The 23,861-nt window shown below is 52.7% G+C and overlaps 1 long non-coding RNA gene across 3 annotated transcripts; it reads right to left on the bottom strand.

Annotated features, from left to right (window-relative positions):
* Window positions 1-354: 354 nt before the first annotated feature.
* LOC117068916 lies at window positions 355-14,599 on the bottom strand. 3 transcript variants are annotated; one of them, XR_004431302.1, is made up of 3 exons: window positions 12,310-14,599; window positions 3,676-4,476; window positions 355-3,435 (listed from the first exon to the last, which is right to left on the bottom strand). It is a non-coding gene; the product is annotated as an uncharacterized LOC117068916 (long non-coding RNA). The 3 variants fall into 3 exon arrangements; XR_004431301.1 differs by lacking the exon at window positions 12,310-14,599 and having other exon boundaries at window positions 3,529-7,086; XR_004431300.1 differs by lacking the exon at window positions 12,310-14,599 and having other exon boundaries at window positions 3,676-7,086.
* Window positions 14,600-23,861: the final 9,262 nt, after the last annotated feature.

The raw sequence follows: 23,861 nt of genomic DNA, 5'->3' as shown, positions 1-23,861 counted from the left end.
ACTACACCAAAGAAAATATACAGATGGCAAAGAAACACATACAAAGATGTTCAACATCATTAGTCATTAGGGAAATGCAAGCTAACACCACAATGAGATACTATTATCACCTATTTGAATGACTAAAAGTAAAACACACATACACACAAAAAAACCTAACAACACCAAGTGTTGGTGAGAAGCAACTGACACTTTCATACATTCCTGGTAGGGATGAAAAATGGTATAGACACCTTGGAAAACAGCTCAGCGATTTCTGAAAAAGTGAAACATACACTTGGTGGCCCAGCAATTCCACTCCTAGAAATTTACCCAAGATAAACAAAAATTTATGTTCGCATAAAAACCTGTCTGCAAATGTGCCTAATGGCTTTATTTATCATGGCTAAAAACTGGAAGCAGTCCAAATATCCCTCAGCTGGTGAATGGATGAACAAGCTTTGGTACATCCATACCCTGGAACACTATTCTGCAATAAAGAAGAACCATCTACAGATACACACAACAGCATATATGCATCTCAAAAGCATCATGCTGAGCAGGAAAAAAAAAAAAGACTCAAATTGAGATAATACATTATAGAATTCCACTTATATGGAATTCTAGAAAAGGCAAACTCGTATAGAAACAGAAAACATATGAGATGTAAAATTCAAAAACATGTGAAATTCATCTGTGGTGATACAAGTTGGGATCGTGGCATCCCTAGAGGGAACATGAGTGGAGGGGAGAGAGGGCAGCTCTCTCTGGGGGTGGGGATGTCCAGTCTGCTCACTGGGGTGCCGATTACAGGCCTGGGACAAGCTGAACACTTCGTTCATATGTGCTGCAGCTCTATAGGACATTTTGAAAAGTCTAGCTAGATACATGAATGAGCCTGAGACCTGCTCTCTTTTTCACAAAGGGAGATTAGCAAGTATTTGGTCTTAGAGGCAGGTTAGCACCAAACAGAGACTCTCCTGGATATAAAGGAAAGACTGTAAAGAATTTGCAGGGAGAATAACTCTCGCTATGTGACCCAAGGTGATTTTACACTTTGTCTGTGCAGCCTATAAAATAATCTTGTGTGTTCCCCATGATGCACATCACCAAACCAGGAGATGCTGGAGAGTCTGAGACAGCGCGGGCAGCACTCTGCCAGGGGAAGGACACGGAGGTGTCCAGGTTTGGCTCCAAAAGCAGACAAGCCTGCACTGTGTTGGGGCAGGTGAGGAGCAGCTGGATTCCACTGTGCCCTTTTCATCTGTGTCCCTTGCCACCCAACACGAGCTCAGCACATAGTTGATCTTCACTAACTAGTCACCCCTCCAAGCTTTTGCATTGGTTGTTTCCTCTGCTAAAGATACCCTCTTCTCCCACCTTGACCACCTGACTAACTCTTAAGCTCAGCTCCCAGGTACCTCCTCCTCCTTCTCCTTGGCACACGAGTGCCCTGCTTGGCATTCGCTTTGGGGTGTCTATACACACTATTTTCTCTGCCTGGAGTCTCTTCTCCCGTGGGGCAGGGGTCAGTCAGCACCTTAGTCCCAACTGTTTTCAGCCAAAAATGAGAAAGGCAGTGGCTCACATAACTGGAAAGTTGAAGGCGCCTAATTTCAGGTACGGTGGGATCTAGGAGTTCAAAGCCTGTCCAGCTCTGTGCTGCTTCCTCCCAGGCAGGCTTTTCCCTTGTTTTGTCCTCTTTTTGCTCTAAGCGTTCACTTGCTCACTGTCCATCCAATGAAAAATGGCATCTCCTTCACAAATCATGGCCAGCTCTAAAGTCCCAGGATCAAGTTTCATTGGGCAGGCTCAGTCATGTGCTCATCCCTGGACCAATCACTAGAGCAAGACCTGGTCACATGTCCACCCCTGAAGACAGAGGCCTCTGGGCACCCCCCTCCTCATGGACTGAGAAGAGGGAAGAGAAGGTTGTTCAGTAGGAAGTCGAGGTGTTGTTACCTGAAAACGGGAGATAGATGCTGACTTGTCCACACACCCGCACCTTCTCCCGGCAAACTCTAGCTCGCCTCTGCACATCGTATGACCTCAGGCCAACCCCTTCCCCTCTCTGGGTCTCATGTTCCTCCTCCGGAAAATGGGCAGGAGGCCGTTTGAATTCCAACATTCCAGAAATCTGGGACAGCTTCCAGGACTGGAGGCTGCTCCCTAGATCCCAGGAACGTTCCAGCACTTCTGGGGACGGAAATGGAGCATCAGCCAGAGCCCTCCCCAGCCCCCGGCCTGGGAACATGCTTAGAAGATGACAATTGGGCTCCCTTCGGCCGAAATTCCACTCCTGTGGGGGCTTTGCCAAGGAAAACAAGCCCAAGAACCAGGCATTAAAGGTGAGCATACTTGAGCATTTTAAGATGACAAATTATTTACACAGGTGTGGGAACCATCCTCTCGCACCCTGCTTTCTTTTTCTCCCTCCCCTTTCCAAATTCTTTCCCCCAAGGGTGCTGACAGACATGCCAAGGGAGGGGGTGGTTGGTCATGGAGATCTGCCCAGAGTAAGTCCACAAACCCAGGGCAAAGTGGGAGGACAGAGAAGCCGGAAAGAGGGTGTCTGCGCGGCGGAGGCTGGTCCTTGCTCACCTGCCTTCTTGCTCTCTACCTCATTGCCTGGGGAAATCATGAAGCTGGGGTCCCAGGGATTTCATTGCTACCTGAGTCCTTAAAGAAACTCATGCCCAGGCCATCGTTTGTCCACAAGGGAGAATAAGGGACCAGAGAGGTGAAAAGCAATTCCCAGGGTCACACAGCCAGTTAGCTGAACTTGGGGCTAGCAAGGGAAGAGGTAGAGGAAGCAGTTGTTTCTTAAGCACCTAGTGTGTGCCTGACACTGTGCTGAGCTCTGGGAACACATTGTGAATGAAACAGACAAAATTTCCTGCCCTCATGGAGCTGAAAAAGATACAAACAAGATAAATAGCAAGATACCTCCAGAAGTGCTTGAAGAAGAGTAAGACAGGGTGAAGAGGTGGCAGAGGTGCTATCTAGGTTGGGGAGGTAACATTTGAGCCAAGAAAGACGAGAATGAGCCGGCCATGGGGAGATGGGAAGAAAGGGCTTTCCAGGCATCTGGCACTGCATGTGCAAAGGCCCTGAGGTGGGCAAGGGCTTGTGTGTTCAAGGAACCGTCAAGGGGCCAGTGTGGCTGCAGCAAGAAGGAAAGGCAATGACTCAGAGGTAGATTCAGGTCAACAAACCCAAGCGGTAGGTATAATCATTCTGTGTTACCAAGGAGGAAACTGAAGCCCAGAGAGGGGCAGTGACTTGCCCAGGGTCACAGAGCAGAGTCAGATTCCAGCCCTTTTCATCGGCTCCAAACCCAAGTTCCTGTGCTTTCGTGAGGTGAGAGGGTGAGAGCAGGTGCTGTGAGGGCCTTCCAGGTCTCCAGCCTGCAGCTCAGCTCTAAAGATGAGAAGCATCTGGGCCAGCTGGTGCTTCCTGTGGGAAGAAAGCAGAGACAGATTGAGCTGCTGAGTCACGGGGAAACAACAGGCTCCCAGGCTGCAATGGGTTCTGCCTCAGTTTACCTACTCGTAAAAAAAGGGTTTCATCACATGTCTGCCTCATGCTGACTTCAGAGGGGTGCTGTAAGGGTTAATTACTGCCTGGCAGCTCCAGGAGCTTTGATGAAAGGTGGCGGAAAGTGGGCGCTATTAACCTGGGCAGGTAATTAATTACCCGCGGCCTGAGGGAGGGTGCACAGGGGTCCTAGCCTGAGTCACTTCTGGTTCTGATTCAACCCCAGGCCAGCCTCTTTCCAAGTGGGTAGGGCCCAGTGTGCCCAAACATCTGACCATCGTCCTGGCCTCAAGCCACCCAGCACCAGGCAAGGCTGAAGCTAGGAGTGGTCACAAGCCACACAGTCCTAGGGTTCAAATCCCATCCTGCCGCTCCTCTGACCGGAAGACCTGGACAACACTCCTCATCTCTTGGGCCTGTTTCTTCATCCATGTAGTGGTGTCTTGAGTCTGTTTTGTGTTGCGATAACAGAGTACCACAGCCTGAGTAATTTACAAAGAACAGAGATGTATTTCCAACAGTCCTGGAGGCCGGAGAGCCAAAGATGGAGGGGCTCACTCAAGCAAGGGCCTTCTTGCTGTCATCCCATGGCGAGGGCATCCCATGGCAAGAGGTGGCATGTGAGACAGCAAGGAATGGCCGAACTCACTTTTGTGACAAATCCACTCTCTCCATCATGAAGCCACTCCTGCAATAATGACACGAATCCATTCATAAGGGCAGAACCTTCAGGACCCAACCACCTCTTAAAGGCCCACATGACCTTTGGGAGACACGTTCAGACCCTGGCGGTGCAGGGTGAGAACCTGGCCCCACCCCCGGCACTGTGGCTGTTTCTCACACATATGCCAGATACTGTGCCTCGCGGCCACTTCGTCCCCCTGCTGCCTCCGTTTGAGGTCAAAAGCGACACATCAGCCCACAGCCACCTGCGCCATCAGCCATCTCAGCCTCCGTGACCTGAAGGAAAATGATGAAAGACTTTTCTAGAAATAAATGATTTTTAAAACATCCCAGGAAATGATCCCTGGTGGCCACTGGGACCCTGGGAGGGAGGGTGGGCCTCTTGTTCCCCCTGCCCCAATCCCCACTTGGGCCCCAGAACCAGGCTCTGACTGCCCCCTGTCCCCAGAAACCCACCCCTTCCCTCTTCCTCACTCTTGTGGCTCCTGGGTCTTGATGCCACCCCCTGTTTCCCCCACACCATATGTGCACACACACACGCACACACACACACAGATGCACACACATGCACACACACACATACACACGCCTGATGTCTGCATCCAGCTGTGAACGTACAGCCTGGTCCCCAGTGAGTCTCAGATGTTTTCCTTCTTCCAGGGTTCAGGGGACAGATACTAAGGTCAGAGCTCCCTTCCTCCTTTTACTCCCTCCCTGAGGCAACATGGTGCCCATCTCACAGGTGGGCACACTGAGACTCCGAGATGCAGATGCCCACACTCCAAGCTGCTGAGAGGCAGGGAGGGCTCACACCCTCCGGGAGGGACAGGGGAGTCCCAGTGGCAGCCTGAGCACAGGACAGGGGCCGGGGAGCCTGGCCCTCCGTGGGGTTCCTGGGAATGAGGCTTTTTACTGTGAGTGGGCAGCTCCAGGGCCTTGGGACCCCAGGTGGGAAGAAGCCAGGCCCTTGTCAGGTAGCTGCCCCCACAGGTACAAGTCAGGCACCAGGTGGCCACTTTCAGGAAGAGCCTGGCATTAGGAGAGCTGCTCCAGGGTGGAGGCGCCGCTAAGCTCACCTCCCACCCCTCACTCACTCCCTCTGCTCCAGCCACTGCCCTTGCTGAGCCTTCAACAAGAGGATCCTACAGCCTGGCCTTAGCACCTGCAGTTCCCTCTGCCGGGAGCACCATTTCCCACCCTCTGCCTTTGCATGTGGGCTTCTCCTCTTTGTTGGGGCTTCTGTTCAAATGTCACCCCCTCAGAGAGGACCTCCCAGGCTCTCTCCATCTCACCTTCTGCTTTATTTCCTTTGGAGCCCTGCTCGCTCACTGAAATGACCTCAAATGTCTGTTCTCCTCAGCTAGAATACAGGCTCCACGAGAACAGAGGGCTTTTAAATGTCTTTCTGTTTTGTTCACTGCTGTATCTCCAGGACCTGGTAGCAGGCACGGAACACAGTGGTGCTCAATAAATGTTTGCTGATGTACTGAAGAAGTTTTGGAAAGATAAGATGTCATTTGTATCACAGCGGGAGGGGTGGGTGTTTCAGGGGAGACGTCATCCAAAGAACTGGATGATTTCTCCAGCATCTTAAAGCGTGTCATGAGCAGCTCAACGTCACAACAATAATAATAATATTTATTGGGCGCTTCCTGCGGTAAGCACCGTACCCAGATCGTCTCAGAGTCCTTCCAGCGACCTGTGAGGTCAGGGCTGTGATTATCCCCACTTTCCAGATAAGGAAACTGTAACTTAGAGTTACAGTTAGGGACTGCTCCAGGTCACCAGTGATTTGGTGGCAGGCTGTGGTTGAATAAAAGGCCACTTCGAACCCCCTCCCACCACCCTGGCCTGTCCCCATCCCTCCAGAGCCTGAAGGTTTCCTGGAAACCGCACAGTCCCTCGATCCCTGGCACAGCCAAGAGAGGTTGCGTGTCCCGCCCATCACCCCCTAGCTGGTCAGGGGCCCAGAGGGGATGATCCCTGGCTGCCGGTGGGCCCCTGGGAGGGAGAAGGCTTGGCAGCTGTCCTGTCCTGGGGACGCCAGGCAGCCGGGAGTTTCTCTCCCCGGACTTACTGTACATGATTCAGCGCCAGCCCCAGTTGTGAAATCTGGGAATCTTGTGGGCAAGGCTGGGCCTGGGGGATGGCCGTCTGGGAAGAGGAGGCCGGGAAGGGGTTAAGGGGGGTGGCGGGGGAGGAGGGGGCAGGCGCCAGGCCAGACCAGCAGAGAGCGCACAGTTAGCACTGGGCCGGCTGCCTGTGGCCGGTCTCTGACATCACAGCTGCGTCAGCCCAGCCAGCCCCAGCCCCCCACTTCCTCCTCTCCCTGGGCAGCATCCTCTGCCACCTCCCTAGGCTCACTGTCCTGTCCTGAAAACAAGCAGTTTCCTCCTGGAAAGAGACGGTGGTCAAGGAGAGGGGCTTTGCATACAGGAGGGACTTCATAAATGATAGCCGTGATGTCTTGGAGCCAGACCATAATCCTATGAGCCAGACAGGGCAGGTAGGAAGCTATCACACTTATTTCAGGAAAGAAGAGACTGAGGGTCTGAGAAGGGAAGGGACTTGCCCAAGGTCACCCAGCTGCACAGTCATAATGACTTGAAGTATAAATAAGGATCGTGTTGATCTTCCTCCACTCTTCATTAGAACGACATGTGTCTCTTGGTCCCTGGTTGGGCTGCAGCGAATGTCCCGAGGCCTGGAATTTTCTTCTTCATCTCATTAATTTGTTAAGTCAGATTAAACCAAATAAGCATTTGTTTGACTAGAGGGACAACAAAGGATTTCACAGGGACTATTCAAACATCAGTGATGACTTATGGTAGTGAATAAAATAAATTCTGCATTTGAAATGTTTTTCTTAAGAAATTACGGTGAGGCCAGGCATGGTGGCTAGCGCCTATAATCCCAGCACATTGGGAGGCCGAGGTGGGTAGATCACTTGAGGTCAGGAGTTTGAGACCAGCCTGGCCAACATGGTGAAACGCTGTCTCTACTAAAAATACAAAAATTATCTGGGTGTGGTGGTGCGCGCCTGTAGTCCTAGCTACCTGGAAGGCTGAGGTGGGAGAATTGCTTGAACCTGGGAGGCAGAGGTTGCAGTGAGCCGAGATCTTGCCACCACACTCCAGCCTGGGCAACAGAGTGAGACCCTGTCTCAAATAAACAAACAAACAAACAAACAAACAAAAATCAAAGAGTGCCTACATGCGTCAGGCTCAATCCTCATGGCAACTCTTCGAAGGTGGGACTATTACTCCATCTCACAGAGGTGGAAACTGAGGCACAGGGAAGCAAGTGATACCTGAGGCCACAAAGCCAGGAAATGACAGTGGCGATAATAATAATAACGCTAGCTGGTCTTGATAAGCCGCTTCCTCCGCGCACTGAGCATGGTATTTATAGGAGCGCACCGGCTTCTCTGAGCTCCCCAGGAGGAGAGCACTCGTACTCTTTCCATGTCACAGGTGAGAGACCAAGGCCCAGCTGGGTTCCATTACTTGCCCAGATCACACAGCTATGAAGTGGCAGAGCTGGGATTTGAAACCAGGCTGCCTGGGTGCTCAGGTCACTCAGGGGTGACTGAACTGGAGATGCTCAGGGTTTCAGAGGGCACCCCTCCCACAAGCTACCCCTAGCATCAGCTCAGGGCCACCCTGAGCTGGCCTGGCATGGCTGGGCAAGGAAGTGCAGTTATGTCTTCCCCAGGATGCTGTTATTCCACAGTTGCCACAGCCCTTGAGTGCACAGAACCACCATGAGGAGCTCCAGGATCCTCCCCATTTTGCACAGCAGAAAAGCCAAGGCCCAGAGAGGGTGTGTGACTTGCCCAAGGTCACACAGCATGGTCCTGTGGGCTACAGCCCCACTCCCAGCTCCTGAGCCTGCCCTTATCTGCGGAGGCCCTGGAGGATGAATTCCAGGAAGAAGAGGGGAGCCGAAACCTGGCCCTCCCTGACCCTCCCCAGGAACAGGCTTTCCTCTCTTCCTTGCTTTTCTATCTCCTAACTTGGTGGGACTGAGCCTCACATGAGCTAGGTCACAAAGGGGGACAGGAAGGACATTCCTGGCAGAGGAAACAGCACAAGCAAAGGTGGACAGCATGTGGAGCAGGGAAGGAAGGATATCTGTTTGGGATGCGGTGGACAGTGAGGAGCCGGGTCGGGGAGCAGGTAGAGTCAGGTAAGGGGGCCTTGAATGTCATGCCAAGGAGTTTGAGCTTTGTCCAGAGGCGATGGGAAGTCAGGAAGGCTTTAGAGCAGGAAAGGACCAAGATCACCAAACAGAGGGTGGACTATTGCCATCACCTCCCCACTATCCCCCCTGCCTCTGTCCTGGCCCCTCCAGCCCATTCTCTACCCGCAGCCAGAGGAATCCATGAAAACTGAAGTCAGACCACGTCCCTTCTATGTTCAGAACACTCCATGACTCCCATCTCCTGCAGAGAAAAAGCCAAAGTCCTTAAACAGCCCACGTGGTCCTGCAGGATCTGCCCCCTGTAACAGCCTCTTGGGCCTCACGTCCTCCTAGTCTCTCTCCCTCACTCACTCTGCTCCACACACTGGCCTCTGCTACACCCCAAACACAACAGCCACAGCCCCCACTCAGGGCCTGTGCATCGTTCCCACTGCCTAGAACACTCTCCCTTCCCCGCAGCTCCCTCCCTCATCTCCTACAGATCACTGTCAGCTGTCACCTGCTCACCAGGCTGTCCCTGCCCCACCCATTGAAATCCCATCTCCTGTTCCTGCTTCATTTCTCTCCCTAGCACGGATCTTCTCAAATGCAATATGCAGCTTATTTATCATGTGTATTGCCTGCTGTCTCCACAAGTGTGAACCCCATGGGGGCAGAGACCTTTGACCGTCCTATGTCCTGCCATGTCTCCAGCGCCTGACCCACAGGAATTGCCCAATAAATATTTGTTCAGTGAATGGATTCTTTTTTTTTTTTTTTTGGCGGAATAACTTGGTGAGGACCTTCTCTAGGGATGCAGATGGAGAAGTGACCTCCCCAGGGTCACCCAGCTCACAAGTGGCAACCTCATCTGGCCCCAAAGTCTGTGATTTTTGTCTCCATTCCAGGCTGCCCCTCTAGGCATTAGGCCCCACATCAGCCACTATACCACTAAATATGCCCACAAGGCTGCAAGCTGGGGTCTGTCCTTGGTTCCATCTTAAGCTAGAGGCTCAGAGAGGTGAGGTGATTTGCCCAAGGTCACACAGCAACTTAGAGTGTGAGTTCGGCTCTTTTTGCCTCTCTATTTTGGGTACTTTCTGTTAAAGCAGCTCTGCCTCTCCCTCCTCCTTTCCTCTTTCCAACCAACGTGTTTGCGGCTGGAACATCAGGCCTGTTGTACGTGGCCTTGACATACACCATGTCCTGGGCCTGGCCCCGCCCACCACCCTGGCTGGGCCACGAGAACAGCGCCTGGTTCCACATGCCTCAGGGATGAGCCGCAGAGAGTGTGACCAGGCCCAGCTGACACATCTCAGAGCAGATGTGGGTCTGCCTCCCACAGGCCCAGCCGGTCCCCCAACACCAGCCAAGTCTCAGCTCATCATTGTCCCCCCGGGGGGGGCGGTGTGCTGGGCCTTGGGGGGCAGAGGGAAAGGTAAACCATGACCCTGAGGAGCTCAGAGATTGGGGATCTTGGGAAGCCGATTCAGGCCTAGAACCAGGGCCAAAGTCTTCGTGGTTTTAGAGGAAAAAGAGACTGGCTCTGGGGTTGAAAACAGTGTCACCAGGGACCAGGCAGGAATTTAAAATGAACAGAGTGGGCTGGCGTAAGATGATAAATAGCTACTATTCCTTGGCCTCAGCATCAGAGAGACAAGAGGGAGTGGTGGGGACTGGGGTACATGCCTTGTTTGAAGACAGTCACCTCTCAGCTCTGGCTGATGGTCGTCCCTAGAGAACAGGGCCCAATATGGTCAGACGCTCCATGCCCTGATTTTCCAGAGGCAGTCAAAACACAGCTTTGTGTGTCATATCCACAGATTCTTAAATATTGGCTTCATTCTTTTTAAAAATTCTGTGTGGGCTGAAGAAAGCCCCACAGGCTTGGGGACCAGATTGGGCCCCTGAGGCCTCCAGTTTGCAGCCTCTGTTCTCTGTAGCCAAATGGAGCAGGCAGAGAAGGAGCAAATCTCAGCCTGACCCCAAGTCAGGAGCTACAGGTTGGGACGGTGGCCAGGACCCAGCTCCAGCAGCTCCAAGGGACGTGGGGAAGGTTTCTGTCATCTGGTCCCCTCCTCCACTCCATGGAGATGATTTCCCCCGCCCGCCATCTCCAGCAGGCTGAGGGGTGAAAGGGAGCCTGGGCGGGGACCGAGGTCTCCTTTCTCACATGGGACACAGCTGTGGATGTGTTTTTCAGGCAGATCCTAATTTCTGTCTTCCCATCCCCCACGGCTCTGCCACACCAGGAAGTGGGTGACTCTTTCTGTCCCAAGTTGTCCCCCAAAAGCCCTGCTCCATGCTCCAAGCTACCTGCTTCCACAAGCACAACTTTGAAGCTTCACCATGTGACCAATGTGACCATAAGCTTCACCTTATGACCAATCTTCAGATGAGGAAACAGGCTCAGGCAGGGAAAACATCTGGCCCACGTCCGTACAAGCAACACACAGATGGGCTGGACTTACACCCAGTCCTCATGCACCGGACCACTGGGCCCTCATCTCGTCTCTTCCTGGTAGGACCCAGCCCACCCTCCAAGGCTTGCTCCAGCACTTCCTCCTGGCTTATGGAACAAGCAACCAGGCCCTTGGCGCACTGCCAGGTATTCAGACATGAACAGATAGAGGCTCCCCTGTGCTGTTAGTTGAATGAATATTTCACTCATTTTCTCCAAAGTCGTGGGCCCTTGTCCATATCCAATCTGTTGTCTCAGCCTCTGACCACAACCACATGTCTGTACACTTCCCAGATGCCTCCTCTTGGATGATCCCCAGGCATCCTCCAAATCAGTGTGCCCAAAGCAAGTTCAGCAACTTCCCCCAAACTGTCCCTCAGTCTGCCTCCCTTCTTTTGGAAGGCTGCACAACTGTTCTGTGTCCAAAGCCAGAAACACAAGCATCATCCATAATGCCTTCCGCCGCCATGCCTCCAACCCAATGGATCACCAAAGTCTGAGAGTCTTGTCCTCAACCTCCCTCAAATCCATCCACCCTCCTCTCCTCTGAGGCTGCCATGCCAGGTCAATCTCATCACCTCTCACCCAGGTGACTGCAGTTCCTTGCCATCTCGCTGCTTTCCCTGCAATACTTCCTCTTCCCCAAATTCAGACTCCTGCAGGAGTCTGAAAGACACCTACTATTTTCTGCTGTTTACTATCAGAAGCCCCCCATCACTTTCAAAGGAAGTGTAGCACCTTGGCAAGCCTTAAAGCCCCTGACCTCTCCCTTACAATTTGTACATTCCAGTCAGCCCGAACTACCCACCTCTCCACGATGTCTTTTCTGATCTCTGAGTCTTTGCATAGGCTGTCCCCCCTCTTTTTTTTTTTGAGATAGGGTCTCGCTCTGTTGCCCAGGCTGGAGTGCAATGGCACGATCTTGACTAACTGCAACCTCCACCTCCCGGGTTCAAGAAATTCTCCTGCCGCAGCCTCTCCAGTAGCTGGGATTACAGACATGCACCACCACAGCCCAGCTAATTTTTTTATTTTTTGTAGAGATGGGGTTTCACCATGTTGGCCAGGCTGGTCTCAAACTCGCGACCTCAGGTGACCTGCCCACCTTGGCCCCCAAAGTGCTGGGATTACAGGTGTGAGCCCCCGTGCCCAGCCGTGCACAGGCTGTTCCTTCTGCCTGGTGTGTTCTTCCCACTCAACTCTTTGTCTGCCTACTCCATATATGCCCTTCAGGACTCAGTTTACATGTCACGGGCTTCGTAAACCTTCCCTGATGCCCTAAGTCCAGTTTAGGTACCTGCTGAGGCCCTGCAGTGTTCCCCGCTTCCCACCCCGTGTAAGTCAAACTACTGTTATGGGAACCAGAAACCCTTCCAGATTTTGTGTTTGTTTTGGATTTTAGAGGACAGCATTCTTTCCAGGCATTTTAAGCAGAAAGGATTCAACACAGGGAATTGAACACTCACAGCATTGCTGGAAGGTCTGGAGAGCCACCAGTACCACACAGCAGAACTGGACCTTCAGGAGAGCTGTCAGCCACTCAGGATGGTGAGGAATCAGGAGGCCACAGAGGAGCTGTAGACTTTGAGAACACATTGCAGCACCATCCAGCAATCTGGAGATGAGGAAGCCACCACCGCCACCCCTACCTCTAGACTCCCCAAGAGTGATACCCAGACACCAAGTTTGCTGCAAGAAAATCCATCCCATGTCCATGCTCACCAACAGAAAGAGAGCCCAGGCAAAAACAAGGCCGTCCCCATTTTCTGACTCTCACAGGAAGGCATCTGCCTGGCAGGACCTGCAGAGCGTACAGAACCCCTGCTGCAAAGGAGGCTGGGAAATGTAGCGTGTAGCCTTCCAGTCTCTGCAGTCACTTGCTAGAAAGAGATATTAATAGGAATGGATGCTGAGGATCAGATGACCCTAAACATGAGGTCTTAGGATTCCCTATCTCAGCCCCCAAACCCTCTGTGAATGGAATCCTCTGCTTACTTGTCTGTGTTCCCTGATGGACTGTGGACACTTTAAAAGGCCGGGATGATGCCTTGGGTATCTCAGGCTCAGCAGCATCTTGCATAGGCCCAATGCAAGACAGCAGTAGTCATGTAAGAAGAAAAAGAAGAACTGATATTTATTGAGCATTTACTATGCACTGAGCACTGGGATACATGTTTTACATACCTGTTTACATAGTCACAACCCAATAGGGTAGGGATTATTGCTGTCCCTACTTTATACATGAAGAAGAGAAGGCCCATAGAGGTGAAGTAAGTTTCCCAAGGTCACCCAGCTAGTACATATCAGAGATTAGATTAAAAATGCAATCTGTCTGACTTCAAGCTCCAAACACTTGCCATTTATGAGAGGCACCTTTATCTTCTCCCAGGTATTTTCTCCCAGGCATCCAGAAAGGTCACAGCAATGTTGCACAATGAATGAATGAATACACAAGTCTCTTCTCCTTTAGGAAACTGTCCCCATCTCAGTTGCCTTCACTCCACTGGGCCTGGGTTCCTCTCCAAGATCAGGGCTCAGAGAGTAAAAGGAAATGCATAACACTGCACTGGGACTCCTCACCTAGGATCTGTAGGTGGCTCTTAGGCTCCATGACCACCACTCCCATAAAGTTGCTAGCATTTTGTGTCTATATGCAATTTTCTGGAGATATGACTCAAAACTTTCACTTAGCTTTCAAACTTCAAAAACTTGATACTGCTGCATCAGGGAGGAAGACAGGAATTTTCCTGCCTTCTGACCTCAGTTCCAATCTTATGACATAGCATGCATTCACCTGTATATCCATCCAACTTGCCTATCCATCCATTCATTCTCTCTTCCACCCATCCATGCACTCCTCCATCCTATTTCCCCATCCACTCATCCACCCATTCATCTATTCATCCACCAATCAATCTAACCATCCATCCATCTATCCATCCATCCACCTATTCATCCATCTATTCTATTATCCACCCTCCTATCCACCAATCCATTCATTTTTCTACCTATCCATTCTCCTATCCACCCACTCACCCGTCCACTCATCCATCCATTTACCCATTCATCTGCCCACTCACTCATCCATCCACCCACTCTTTCATCTATCCATCCAACCATTTGCCCATCCATACACCCATCCATTCACTCGTGGAATCACCAATCCATCTACCCATTTATCCCTTTATCTGTTTATTCATCTAGCCATCTATTAAGTCATCCATCATTTTATGTATTAATTCATTCATTTAATTATATATTTATCTATTCATTCATCCATCAATAATTCACAGTATTCAACCACGAAATCACCCACGCCATCCATCACACAATTTAAAATCCAGCACTCATTTATTTATTCAACCATCCATCATCCATCTCTCCATTTATCCACTAATTTCTTCATTCATGTGTTCACTAATCCATTAATTCAATTGTTAATTATCTCATTCATTGATTCTTCTATTCTTTCATTGATCTATTTCTTCATCCATTTTATCCATTCAAAAACAGTTCCCTTATCTCCACATATGTACCCAGCCATTAAATTATCCATTTGACTATCCACCCATCCATCAGGTCATCATCCTTTCACCCATTAAATGCTCCATCCACCCATTCTGTTCTCTATACCAGAACCAAGAAGGGAATCACAGCTGTCCCTGCCCTTGAGAAGCTCACAGTCAAGTGATGGAAACAGACAGCTACAACCCTGGAGGTCAAAGGGAGCTCCAGGCAGGTGCCTTCACAGAAGGAGACTCAGGTCCTTCTGGGGATTCAGAGAAGGCTCCTTGAAGCCAGAAAAACAGTGAACAAACTCCCTTAGGTATCCCAGAGGGTAACTTACAGGAACTAACCACCTAGATGCTCATTGAGCTCTTTGGAGCATCTAAGACTGAGAACACCTGTGGCAAATGTTCACCCAGGAATTCCCAAACCCAGTGGATGATGGAACACTTTCCCCCTTGTCACTCCTACTAATACCCCAGAGACTCTGTGTCCCTCAGATTTGTGTCCTCAGAATGGATAAACGATAAAATAGATTTGAAATGCTAGTCTGGTCCAAACTTCTTGTTTCCACAAAACATCTCTGACCTCAAAAATTGCGTTCATCTGTAGATAAGATGCAATGCACAATTTTTGCCCAAAGACTCCTTTTTTTTTTTCTTCAGATGGAGTCTTGCTCTGTCACCAGGCTGGAGTGCAGTGGTGCGATCTCGGCTCACTGCAACCTCCACCTCCCGGGTTCAAGCTATTCTCCTGCCTCAGCCTCCCAAGTAGCTGGGACTACAGGCGCCCGCCACCACTCCCGGCTAATTTTTTGTATTTTAGTAGAGACGGGGTTTCACCATGTTGGCCAGGATGGTCTTGATCTCCTGACCTTGTGATCTGCCCGGCTCGGCCTCCCAAAGTGCTAGGATTACCAGTGTCAGCCACCACAACCGGCCTCCATTTTTTTTTCACCTGCAGAGCTGAGCATGGTGTGTGGCACACAGTAGGTGCTCAATAAGTATTTATCAAAAGAATGTGGCCCTTGTTGAAGGAGTCACTCCACAATGGCCCTTGGCTTTTAAGCTCTCCCTACTCCCCACTGACCCCTGTGTGATCTCAGCCACAACTCCCAGCCTCAGTTTTTCGGTCTGGGAAATGGGCAATAAGGTCATCTCAGCAAATATTGATGCAGGAAGCACATGCTTAGACTCGACTTTGGTTGCAGGCTTTGTCTCAGGATGTAGCTCACAGCCACTTTCTCACCCTGGCTAGTTGGGTTTCTAGCCAGCAATGAAGACCTACAGGCATCTGAGCCACACTGAACCTTCGAGGTCGAGGCTGGTACCTGGAAACTGCCTGAGTAATCCCACTGTGTTCCTGCCCAGCCTGATGGGGCATGAACTGGAAATTCCCTATAATATTTGCTCATTAAATGATTCCTCCCCTCCTCCTGCTTTTTCCTCCTGCCTCCCACTCTCCCTTACCCAGCTCCCAAAGCGCCTGCAGAAATCTCTGCAAAGGAGTCCGACTGGTTTGGGGAGGGCTGAGCGGCCACTTCTTCCTGCCGCCCACCTGCCCACCCGCTGCCGGAGCCCAGGCCTCCGCCTGCCGGGGTGCGTGGGCTGTGCAGTTCTAGAACACGGAGCCGAATGCCCACGCAAGATAAAGGGACCACTAGCGCCACCTCAGCCCAGGCCCAGCCCTTGTGCAATCCAGATCTTTGCTCCACAGAGACAGCCATGGGGATGATCGGATATGCTTATCTGATAGGGCCGCGAGGCCTCCAGATGATTCCAGGGGCTGTCTTTTCTTAATCAGGCTTTGGGCTCCTCACTGCCATGCCAGTGTGCCCGCTCTTCCCCCATTTGGGCACATCCTCATCCTCCTTCCAGTCAGTCAACACTTATTAGGCACTTCCTGTGTGCCCAGCCCTGTGCTGAGTGCTGGGGACGTAGAGGTAAATATGACAGGGTCTCTGCCCCATGGAACTCACAGTCTGAGGGGGACAGGGCAGATACATAAAAAAAGAGAGAATGGTCACAGGGATGTGGGTAACTCTCATAAATCACGATATTGAGGAAAAGAAGCCAAATGAAGAATACACCGCATGATTCCACTTACAGAAAATTGTAGAGAACGCAAACTAATCCACGGCCACAGAAAGCAGATCAGTGACACGAACACTGGAGTATGTGCAGTTTATCATGTGTTTGTTACACCCCAGTAAAGCTGTTGAGAAAAAAAAAGAGAGCGAGAGAGATAATTGAGAGACAGTGTGAGCAGTGCAGCAACGGTGAAACTCGGGAAGGTCATGGGAGGTGGACGAAGAGGGTAGTCAGGGAAGGCTTCCTGGAGAAGGCAACTGTTGAGCAAAGTTTTGAAAATGAAGACAAGTCACATAAGGAATGAAGAAAAGAGTGGTGTTAGATTCCAGATGGCCTGAGCTCAAATCCTGACTCCTGTGGATTCACAAAAAGCTGTGTGTCTTTAGCTCTCAGAGACTCAGTTTCCTCATCTGTAAAATGGATCTCCTATTCACCTGATAGAACTGGTGGGAAATTGAAATTATGGAAAGCCCTCCACCCGGCATCCAATGCTCACAGCATCTGCAAATGCCCTGAGGCAAGAGAGGAACAACAGAGAGGAAGTCTGTGGTTGCAGCAGAGAGAGGAAGGGGAGAATCAGGGGGTGGGAGGAAAGGCCCCGAGGACCAGGACTGCAGGATATACAAGCCATGGTGAGGGCTGGAGCTGTCTCTTAGCACTGGGGAGCCAAGTATGGACTGGATAAATGCAGGAGAATTTTATCAACAAAGCTGTCCTTTTAATGAGGTCACTCTGATAATTACAAAAAGCAATTTTACAGTCAGGAAAACTGAGGCTTGAGCTGAGGATTGCTCCGAGGTTCCTGTGGAATCACAGAGCTAGAAGGGAAGTGGTCTCCCACCCACCCAAACCTCTCTGTAATTCTCTAAGCAGACGAAGGGCTGTTATTCGGGTCTTTTTGCACATCTCCAGCGATGGGAAACGCACAGTGTTAACAGTTCTTCCTACAGGACCCAATTAAGAGAGGCTTCTCAAACCAGACCCAGCTCTTCCCTGTAGCTCTGCCCAGACACCAGCTGCTACCCTGCCAGAGTCATACTGGGAGGAGCCTGCTGCGGGCGGGGATGAAGTAGGAAGAGATAGGAATGTGACGGAGGCTTTCTGGGTGCTGCCCCCAGTGCCCTGCCACAAGACCCCAGGACATACCCATTCCTTCTCTGGGCTTCAGTTTCCCCATCTGTAAAAGCGGAGGTACTCAGTGCTCCGCAATCTCCTTCCAGCTCTCAGAAGCAGACTTGGCCCTGCCGAGGGGCCTGGCAGGGGTGGGGTAGGCATGGGGTTCACCAGTATCTCCCATCCACCCGCGTCTTGGGGGCCAGGGCCCTGTCTGGGGATAAAGGCCGGTGCCCCGGGGTGCAGCCAGCTTAATAACAGGTTCCAGGATCCAGGAGGGGTTTGAACCCAGGAGAAAAGGTTCAAGCACAATTGAGCAGCCCACGTTCCTGTCTGTAGCTCTGAAAGCCAATTGTTCCCACACCCAGAGGGCCTGGTCCCCGCTCTCATCAAACCCGTTCACCCCAGCGGAGCCCCCATCTGTGTGCCTACCGCCTGCCAAGCTTCCCACTGCGCTCAGAAGATGCACACTCCTGACTTTGGCCATGAGCTCTAGACCTGCCCCGGCCCCCAGTTCCCTCCTCACTCGCCGCTTCACACAGGTCAAGCTGAGCCCTGACACCAGGCTTTTGCACTTGCCATTCCTCCTGCCGATTTTGCCATGGCGGCTCGTCCTCCAGGCCTCCGGCCAAGCTCACCTTCCAGTGAAGCCTCCGACCCCATCCTATTGATCTCAGCTCCCTGCCTTATTTTTCTCCATCAAAGTCTTCACTGGGATGTGCTAGTCCTCTGCCTGGTGTCTGTCACTCCCTGGATTTGGAGCTCTTAGATGGCAGAGTCTAGGGCTGCCCTGGGGCTGGCTCGGACGTCACCAGGCCCAGGCTGGACCCAGCCTGGTACCCACCTCACAGTGTAGGTTACAGAACAAATGAAACGGGCATGGGACCATCAGTGCTTCATCTACACAGACCCTCTCATCTCCACACACAGGCCAGGAGGGATGCATAGACCTGGACACATTCACTGCACCCCCCCAAACACACTGACACATGCGTGCACACACACACACGACCCTCGTGCACACACACACACGCCCCCCGTGCACACACACGCACGACCCCGTGCACACACACACACGCCCCCCGTGCCCACCTCCCCTGGCCTCCACTCCAGAGTTTGGCACCCAGACCTCTCAACTTTCCCTCCTTTCACTGGGCGCCAGCTGGCCCTTCGCCAGCTCCTCTCCCCCGCCTGCCCGCCTGCCCTGGGCACCAGACTCATAAAGGACGAGGAAGGGCCTGGGGTGGGCTGGCTGGGCGCCATGTGAATGCGGCCCCTGGGGCCTTCTCCTCTTCCTGCTGCCAGACACCTGTGTAATGAGTGTCATTACTGGGGACCCGTCGGGCAGGCCCCAGCTCGTCGCAGCCACCCAGGCTGCACATGATGCTGGGGACAGGGTGCAGGGAGCATGAGGGGCGGGGGATGCTGGGGGCATCTCTGCCCTTCCCAACCCCAAAACTCAGCTCTGGGTTTCTGAATCAGCAAAGACGACTTCCCACCCTCCACACAGATTCCAGACCTCAGGCCCTTAAGTCCCCTATGGGCTAAGGTCCAAGATGGACTTGGAAGGAGACAAAGGAGGAGAAACACTTATTGAGCACCTACTGAATGCCTACTTGTTGCTAAGAGCTGGCCACTTGTACTTCCCACTATCAGACACTGTCTCATCCATTCACCCCTCTTCTGTTTGCTTATTGCACATCTCTGCTCATTCAAGCACAATTGAGCACCTGCTGTGTACCAGGCTGTGTGCTAAACACATGACATATATTAACTCATTTGTCCTTTCAGCAATCCTATGACATAGCATTTTATAGGTGGGGCTCAAAGAGGTAAAGTGTCTCATCCAAAGCCACACAGCAAATAAGCAGTGGGCCAGGAGTTAAGCCAAGTCCCCCTGGCTCCAATGTCTGTGTTCTTAACCACTCGCTGCTTTACACTGCCTCTTCTGCCAGCCCTACAAAGGCAGGGGTTTTTGTCACTGCTGTGTCCCTAGCCCAGGGCCTGGCATATAAGAAGTGCTAAAAAATAAAATCCAAGGAATAAATGAGTGGACGAATGAGTGAATGATCTCACTGTGTTCTGAGAATATCTTTCCAGGTGGTGTTTATAGATGAGGACACAGAGGCTCAGAGAGGTGGAGTGACTTGCCCCAAGTCACACAGGGAGTGTGTCACAGCACTGAGATTGGAACTAGGATGGGAGTTCTGCCCTTCTGCCCTCCTGCCCCCCATGGCCCTGACCTCTCCAGACTGTCCCTGCCCTTGGACTGTGGGCCACATGAAGGCAGACGTGTGCCTGTCTCCGGGCAGTCCTGGGATCCATCCTGGGGTCTGCACGTGGTGGAAGGCAATTCCAGCTCCTCCCCTTGGCCCCAAGGCCTTCTGAGAGGGAGACCCTGATAATAACACCTCCTCACCCCGTCACTCTCCTGACTCCCAAGCAGTGATGAATTTCCCAGACACGCCTGCACCTCACCGCCGCCTCAGGGCCTCTCTGTGTGCTGTTTCCCTCACTAGGAAAGCTCTCCCAGCCCTTCTGCCCCAGCCACAGCTTGGAGGGCACCTCCTCTGCCAGGAAGCCATCCAGGCGGCCCCACAGCCCACAGCTCTCGGGGCTGCAGGCGTGAACGCGGGACCCTCTCCTCTACCCGTGTTCTGGCTTCTGTCTTCTCCAGGGGAGTTGAACTCCCTCGATTCTCATCCCTGTCCAGCCACTGACCTTCTAGAGGAAGCTAGCCCAGGCCTCAGCGAGCTCGTCTGTGACATGGGTAGAATGTCTGAATGCCATCTCAGGCAGTCTTGCCGTCTCTCACATCAGCTCCTGCCCAAGTCCCAGCTGCCGCTGCCCACTCAGCCCACGAAGCCCTGCGTGGTCCGACCCCTGCTGGCCCTCCAGCACCATGTCCTGCTGCTGTCCCCTCCTCACACCCCTTCAGCCTCCCCGCCTTTCCTGGAACCTCCCAAACCCGTTTCCACCCTCGGGGCCTTTGCATGCGCTGTGGTGAATTTCCCTCTGTTGGAAATCTCTTCCCCAGGTCTGGTCCTTCTTCTCCTTCAGGCGTCTGCTCCTCCGCACCGCCTCAGAAAAGCCCTGTCTGACCCACCCAGCTCCCAACACTCCTGCTGATTCCTACCACAGCCCTTCTCCCTGGTGAAATCCTCTCGCCTCTTCGAGCATTTGCTCACCGATGTTTATCTCCTCCATCCTCTCCTCCACCATAGTGAGGGCAGAGACCTTGTTCACTTCTGGGTCCCCTGCAATCTGGCATACAGTAGGTGCTCAAGCAATGGTGGTGGAATGAAGGGAAGAGCATCAAAGTGCTGCCTCACCCCTGCCCGCCCCTGGCCCCCTGCCCAAAATCAGGGACTGGGAACCAGGAGGCCCGATTCTCGCCAGCAGCAGGCGCCCCCTCCAAGCCCCAGAGCCTGTCTGGTTCCCAGGCCCATAAAAACCACCGCCCTCACCTTGCCCTGGGGCGGCAAAGGGTGAAGGAGGAAGATATGGGGCCCAGAGGCTGACCTGTTGTGGATTCAGAGGCCTGGGCCAAGGAAAGTCAGTGTTCACAGAGTGCCTTCTGGGTGTCCAGATGCAGTTTAGACACCCCTCACTCATAGCCCTCACTGCAGCTCTGCAAGATCAGGACGACCACAATCACCCTTGACAGGTGAGGAAACTGAGGCACAGCAGAGTGCAGCCACGTGCTCCAGGCTGTGCAGCCTGAGAAAGGTGAAGTCAGCATTGGAACCCAGCTCCGCCGGACACCACAGGCAGCATTGCTCTCATCCACGGCAGTGCACAGAGACCATGTCGGTGCCAGCTATGTGCCAGGTGCTGGTTCTGAGCACAGGTCCTGGAGCCAGACTGCTTAGTGCCTTAGGCAGGTGACTCAACCCCTCTGTGCCTCAGTTTCTCCAGTTGTGAAACAGTCCACATGGCACCTCCCTTGTCGGCTGCTGAGGAGACGAGAGGAAATTACCTCCGGTCAAACAGAGAGTGCCCTCGTTGCATGCCCTTGGGAGAATTCATTCCCGCTCTGAGCCTCAGTTTCCCCATCTATTATATGAGGATTAAACTATGCCACTGTGTTGCATTGCTGTGAGACTAACATGACGTATTTGCCCAGTGCCTCCCACACAGTGGACGCTTACTCAGAGCGTACTGTTCATTCACTCTAGTCCTCTGGGCCTCACTGTCCCCATCTGTAATCCCAGAAGGCAGCCCTGATCACCCAAGACCGATGCTAAGTCCCTAGTGCAAAGATCAAGAGGTCCCAGAGCAGCCCGGACAACTGGGGATATCCTGGGAGTGGGGAAGACAGCTGAGTGGCTGGGATCAGGAAGCTGCAGGGGGCCCGGGTGACTCACCCGCTGGACGGGCTTGGGGGCTGGGCTGCGGCCCCCACGCACCCCTCTGGGCCCTGCCTTGTGCCCAAAAGTGCTGTGTCATGCTCCGTCATGTGGCTCCGGGTCATTAATACCCGAGTTCTGGGAAGCTAGGGCCGAGTTCCCGGAAGGGGTCAGCCAGTTCAGTAAACAGATTGGCTGGTTCATCGTCACAGCTGAGCCGGGCGGGCCTGCAGCTCAGGAGGCGGGAGATGGAGGCTGGTGGCCAAGGGGACACAGGAACCGCCCCCGGCCCCATTTGGGGCTGGCACCTCCCAGGGCAGCCTGGCCCAGGCTCTGCAGATGAAAGGAGAAACCAAGGCCCAGAGAGGGCAAGGCTGTTGCCAGAGATCACACAGCGGGTCCGGGGCACGGACCTAGAAGTCTGGTCTTATCATCCAGTGCTCTCAGCATCACTCTGACTGATGGGCAGGAGGGGCCAAATCACCCCAAATTGTAACCTAAGCCCTCCAACCCCCCGAATCCTAACCTGGACCCTAAGGCCAGTGTGTTGGATGAAGGGAGAAGTAAATGGAAGGCAACTGGGGAAGGAAGCAGCTTTGAGGGAGCACCGGGCTGTCCCCTGTGGTAGATCCTATCATAGTAATAACTGCTTCTAGTGTTTCTTGAGCATCTATTATGTGCAGGGCACTACCCTAAGCGCTTTCCATAAATCCACCCATTTAATGTTCAGCCACCTTTATACAAATAAACACAGCCGTCACGTTTAAAGCATCCATTGACTGCCAGGCACTGAGCTGGGTGATTGACGTGCACCACCCGGGATCCTCTGTAGGCCTTGCCAGGGGGGCATCACCATCACCCCCGTTCATCAGGTGAGGAAACAGATGCCCAGGAGGGCGAGCAGCTGAGGCATTTGGTGGGAAGAAAGCAGGCTCCAGAGTCGACTGGACCCAGGGATTCAAATCTTTACTTTGACCCTTCCTGCCGTATGGCCTCATGCAAGTGACTCTACTTCTCAGAGCCTCGGTTTACCCATCTGGTAAATGGGGATGATTATGGTCCTGGAAACAGCCAGACTTGGTGGGAGTGCGTGAGTGTCATGATAGGGCAGTAGCTGGAGTGAAGACTTTTGGGTTGAATCCTGCTGTGCCCCTTCTTGGCTGTGTAACCTCGGGCATGCTGCTTAGCCTCTCCGGGACCCGGTGTCCTGTGTAAAATGGACGTAGCGCCTCCCTCATGCGGGAAGAATGAATGAGCAGAAACCCCGCAGCCTTCTGTGCGAGGCCAGGTATTCTGTAGCCACTGAACGCAGGCGGCTTGTTCTTCTATTTCGCCTGTGATGGCTCCACTGGGGAGAGGGGAAGGACCCTAGACCGTGGGCAGAAGGACGAGGCACCCACATTCTTTGCTGCCCTTTTGCACCCACAAACCATCTGGAAAGAGAAGCTCAGCCTTGCCTGCCTCCTTGAGGCTTGGGGCTGAGGCTTGTCGTGAATGGTTGCTATGGCATCCTCCCCACCTCCCCACCAGTCACTCTGCCTTGCTGTGGACTCCACGTTCCTCCCCTGCTTAAAACCCTCTAGGGCTCCCCATTCCTCTTCTCATGCACTACTCCCCAGTCTGGCTGAGCCCCAGACAGGCCTTATCGCAGCTCTTTGGTTCTTGGCACCCAAGCCCCAGCCCCAGCCCCCTTGGTCCAAGCTCTCACCCCCATCATTCCCCCCTCACATTTGCGCACACACAGGGCCCTCCACCTGGCATGCCCTCACTTTCCCTAATCCATCTGCCTGGTCTGGATTTCACCCACCCTTCAACACACATATTCAAAACCTTTTCCTACAGGGAGCCGGCCCTGATCCTCCCCTCTGAAAGCGAACTCTTTCTAGACTCTCTCTCTAAACCTCACTTAAGTCTTTCTAGCATTATATATCAACTATTTTTGTCCATCACCTCAAGTTT

The sequence above is a fragment of the Trachypithecus francoisi genome, unplaced genomic scaffold, assembly GCF_009764315.1.
Source record: "Trachypithecus francoisi isolate TF-2019V2 unplaced genomic scaffold, Tfra_2.0 Lachesis_group21, whole genome shotgun sequence".
In the NCBI taxonomy this organism is placed as follows: domain Eukaryota; kingdom Metazoa; phylum Chordata; class Mammalia; order Primates; family Cercopithecidae; genus Trachypithecus; species Trachypithecus francoisi.
Note: the sequence above shows the minus strand (reverse complement) of the source record. Positions and strands in the feature narration are given on the sequence as shown.